Genomic DNA, 5,686 nt, shown 5'->3' with positions numbered 1-5,686 from the left:
ATACAAATTGTCTTGACCTATTATGATTCAGAACAACAATGGAATTCAGATCTTGACAGAAAAACGAAAAATCGTAAAAGAATAAACACCCTAAATAAGAAGTACGCCCCGAAAATAGAAACAAAAGCGCTTTATAGAAGGGACTTTTAATCTTTGTGTGGTCGACATTTGAACGGTCATACAAATTGACGGCTTTTACGAGTACAGTTGTAACTCAAAAATACGATTTTTAGCAGACAGTTTAGTTTATTTCAAATACATTTTAAGCGTACATATATTAATATATCTATACTAATATTATGAAAAGAAAAGATTTGTATTTTTGTACGTATTTTGATATCGGTAAAAACTACTAGGCCGATTATTTTTTTTTTTAGAAAGGTAGTTTACCTGTGCGTAACATAGACTATATTTTTTATAATTGTGTAACTTCGCGCGGGGGAAGTCGCGAGCAACAGCTAGTCTGAATTAACTGTATGGAAGAGAACTATCTTTAGTATTTTTTTTGGGAAAATGTTTTAATGGATGTACTACAAACATGTTTTAATTACGCTTGATAAGAAAAACTACATTAAAGATAAACTTTGACAAAAGATTTAGTCACTCTGGTGTTAATTATTTACCATTTATAGTATTCGGTTCAAGAAACTATTTTGTTTAAAAGGATTCGAATAACGTAACTTTTACTAAACTATCGTACAAATGTTTAGTCGCGCTCTGATTCCTATGAGCTTATAAGGAGGTGCGCACACTACTCGATTTTTAGCTGTGAAATTAAACAGTTGAATTAGCTGCGAAACAATCGACAATCGCACAACCGTTGAGCGATAGTTTAGTAAACTGTGTGCGCCCGCTCAATTACTCCAATAGTTTAAACTCTCTGATGTAAATCTCACGTTTTTTAGTAACTTAACTTAAATAGTTTTTAAACCTTTTATCCAAATTTTTGGCATAAGATTTTTATATTTCTATCAAAAATAATCCTATAAAAAGATATTTGTCGTGACAAACTTCATTATCTAAGATAAGTTCCTTTTATCCCACCTTTCATCGTAAATCAGACGACCTTTACTTATTACTTTCTAGTCCACGACAAACGCAATTTGAAGTACTAATCTGGTACTATAGACCTAAGATTCAATCGAAACATCAAAATCAAATAATAAAGCTTTATTTTCTATTATTTTTTAACCAACTTTCACCTGCGATACATCCGCGTGGTATTAAAAACAAAAGAAAGCGACCTGTGTTCTTCTAGATTTTGCTCAACATCTGTTAAAGTGACAAACTCTAGAAACATCCATCCATCTAAAACAGTGTTTAATCTTTAACAGTGGTAGTGCCCGCTTTAACATCTTAGCACTGCAGGGCCGGCACGCCCGCTGTAATACCACGACCACACAGAAGACAGGCGTCAAATGGAACCAATGCCGTGTTTCGTCTGATGAGTGCGGTGCCGGAGGCCTAATTTAAGTCCCTTTCTCTTTACCACCCTTTTCTTATGAGAGGATGGGAAGTGGAAGTGGATTTGACGATGGAGGAGATGCATAGAAAAAGGAAATATCCTCTTTATGTGCGTCTCCTCCTCCATCGGATAAGGGTAGACAACGCATTCGCTATTGGGATGTCTATGGGCAGCGGTTGCTTCGCAATTTTGGCGGATTTTGGTGGCCGCTTGCTCGTTTGCCACCTTATATTATAAAACGAAATGAAAGTAAAAAAAACGCACTAATTTAAAAGCTTGAGTTGAGAAAATATGGAATGTTTTTAAGCAATTTATTTTCTATCAAGGTCGAAATAATGGGTTTGTTTTACGGCAGAATAAATATATTACAAGATAAAAACATGCCTTTAAATTATTCTTAAATTGTACAAGACCTCAATCCCCCGTAGGCTTATAAATTGTGCCGTTAAATAGCCCACGCAATATTTTTTTGCGAAGTGAATTTTGCAAAATAAACTGCTTACAACGTAATAGGAAAAGGGACGTAGGAGGCTGTTTTGTTTTTTTTTTTTATAAAAGTTAACTCTCACGTTTTGTAGAGTATAAATTATTTTGTCTGAAAATTAATATCTTTTATATTTCTAATGGCTTTGGCTTGTGTTATTAACACTCTTACTGCGTAACAGGTCGATTTCGGCCCGAGGCGGTACTTAAGCTGGTGGACGAAGAAAACTTTACCCCTCTCGCTAGTCAAAAGACGATTTCAAGTGTATACATTACATAAAATGTATACATTGTTTTCCTCAAAGTTATATTTTAATCTATCCTAGTGCTGGTGGGTCTAGAATGACCTGCCACGCACTAGCGGAAATATTGGGGGCGCATTTTGGCCTGCCGCCGAAGAATTGTGATTGTATTTGCCGCAGTAAACGTGTTAATTTTGATCTTTCAAGTCCCATCAAATGGGCATTAAGCCAAAATATGATTCTTTGTTTTTTTCAATGTCATGTATGTAAAGACATCTTCTCCTTTATGGAAAAAGATGTACATCATGTCATAAAATCATATATATCATATCTTACTAATGTTATAAATGCGAAAGTTACGATGGATGGATGGATGTTTGTTAGCGTTTGTAACCTAAACGGCTGAACGGATCTCCATGAAATTTGACACAGGTTTAGAGCATAGTCTGGAAGAACACATAGGCTACTTTTTATCCCGGGAATAGTTACGGTTCCCGTGGGATTCATTAATTTAGTTTTTTAATGTTTACTCGATCATTGTGCAACGGATCAACATATCTTATTGAAATTTGGCACAGATGTAAAATAAAGTCTGGAGTACACATGGGACAAGGTCCATCCCCGAGAAATGTCCGGTTCCCAAAGGATACGTAGCTTTTTGTTATTTATATAGTTTCGTATGTTTGCTAATACCACGAGGACGAAGTCGCGGGCAACAGCTAGTTTTTTATATTTTCGTGACGAAGTTATATTGAATGTTTTTTAGTAGGAGCAACGATTCAAGAGTATTTTAGCTATTTTATAGTTTTAATTCAAGATGTTCCGGTTTAACATTTCTTTCAAGTAAATTGTTCCACACGTGTTTTTAGAGAAATGCTTTTCCTTTGCACACATAGTTAACGAAAAGCGCTTTCACGTTGGGCGTATGTTTGTAAAAGTAAAACGAGACGACTAAACGACGTGTAGGAGCGTGCTTTGTAAGGGTTGAAGGAGACTTCATTACAAAGTTTTTTTTACATATATGAAAACTGCAGTTAGGCTGTACGTACAAAATCCAGAGAAATCTTCTGTCATAAACATAAAATACTTGTTTCCCGATGGGACGACTGGAAAACATAAAACACGACGCGATATTCCCAATGGGCCGATCGAATCAATCTACACTAATATTATAAAGAGGAAAGATTAGTATTTTTCTATGTTTTTTTATTATTGTTATATGAGGTGGCAAACGAGTAAGCGGCCACCTGAATCCACCGAAATGGAAAGCGACCGTTGCCCATAAAAATCCGCAACTACAGATGCGTTGCCTAACCTTACATGACGGAGGAGTAGACGCACATAAAGAGGACATTTTCCCTTCCTATGCGTCTCCTCCACCTTTAAATCCTTCTCCTCCTTCTCCTTTCCATCCTTTCTTAAGAAAAAGGTGAAAAGGGTTAGGGACTTAAATTAGGCCTCCGGCACCACAGTCATCAGACGAAACGCGGAGTTGCTTCCACTTCACGCCTGTTTTCTATGTATTAAAGTAACTCAAAAACTACTGAACCGATCTTAAAAATTCTTTTACCGTTAAAAAGCTACGTTATCGTCGAGTAACATAGGCTTTTTAATTTTACGTGGAAGAAGTCGCGAGCAATAACTAACACAACATACAATCAATTGACGCAATGGGAATAAATACCAATAGGTTAATCGAGCGGTGTGCCGATAGACACATCGGGAAACACCCCAAAAAACTTTTCTAAACTAAATATAATATTTACAATTATATTATGGTATTAAATATGATATAATCTATACTATTATAATAAAGCGTAAACACACTTCTTTATTGCCTAAGATGTCAGCAATTACAGCATATTTTTGACTAATGCTTTTTTTTAATAAAAAAAACCCTACACTTACGTCACGCTTTAGGCTATATATTTTAACGCCATTAAACTTAGGGGGTAAATATTTTGGATAAAATCCCTAATGAGAAAAGAGACCATAAGTTACTGCCAACATCAAGAAAGCAAGGTTGTCATCATGTCATGTCATTTTGACATTTGCAATTGATAATTTGACAGATGTAAACAATAAAAAAAAATCATAATTTCATGCGGATGAAGTCGCACGGTAATAGCTAGTGTTAAATAAAATGTACGTGAGTGATATATTCTTGTTTATTTAACAAAGATAAGAGGGAATTGTTAAGATAAATTTTGGACATGGAATTTACGTTGTAACACAACTTGGTATAGAGATACGGTCTTAATGTGAATGACTGAATGGAATGGTAAGGAATCTCGAGATAAGAGAGCTAAACTAATGAACTAGTAATATAAATTACCTATTTCAGATAGTAATTCAATCTACTCAGGGCCTGTCTCACCAAATTGTAAATTGTCTGATGACATCGTGTAAAATATGTTGTGGAAATATCGGATTTTGTTACTTTATCTGACAGTGACGTCATTTTTATACTATCTGGGCCTGTATCTGCCAGTGGTGGGACAGGCCCTAATTCTATATAATCATACTAATATTATAAATGCGAAAGTTTAGATGGATCGATAGATGGCTGTTTGTTAGAGTTTGTAGCCTAAACGGCTGATTTCAATAAAATTTGGCATAAATGTAGAGGATAGTCTGGAAGAACACATAGGCTACTTGCATTTATTTTTTTTTCACGAGTCACGGACGAAAGCTAGTTGATACATAATTTCGTTTAATAGGAGAGAACATAATTAATTACCTATATTTAGCTATTTTCATAAACATTATTCATTTTTAAAATGTTAACAACTTATTAAAGGACAGATATACTGATAGTGGGAACAATCGAGAATCGCACAACTGTTGCTCGATTCTCGATTGTTTCGCAGCCAATTCAATTGTTTAGTTGCACAACTGAAATTCATGTAGTGTGTGTACATCCATATGATCTCATAGGAATCAAAGCAAGACTAAACAGGTGTGCGATATTTGAGTTTTAGATCGCCCGCTCGAAATCTCTATTACTTTCACTAACATTTAATTTACTCATATTACGTTTACCAAAACACAGTATTCTTTGTATTTTCAGAGGTTTTAATTTCCAAGAAATATGCTCAACATAAAATTTTATATTCCACTAAACAATTTTGTTTGCCTTGGCAAAGAAAATTGTTTCTTTTTAACAAAATTCAGTACAATATTTTTTCACATAATTGTTACATTAATTGTCTCTGTAGCTCGCTTGAATATCACAAATAACAATTCCTTTATGAATGTGATTCTCATTAAAATAAGTTATTGGTGCGAAAGTGTGGTTCAATATAAATGTTGAATTCCATTGCCTTGATTAATTTATATTGCTGTTGTAATTTGGTTGAAGTGGAAGAACGAATGTACTAAAAGTATCACAATGTAAGTCTATGCTAAAAAACAAAATATTCTCAAAAAAAACAGTACACTAAAAAGTAACGAAATAATTCCTTGAAAATAGTAAACCTACCTTATTGTAAGTGTT

Source organism: Papilio polytes, unplaced genomic scaffold (genome assembly GCF_000836215.1).
Source record: "Papilio polytes unplaced genomic scaffold, Ppol_1.0 DF822178.1, whole genome shotgun sequence".
Lineage (NCBI taxonomy): Eukaryota > Metazoa > Arthropoda > Insecta > Lepidoptera > Papilionidae > Papilio > Papilio polytes.
Note: the sequence above shows the minus strand (reverse complement) of the source record.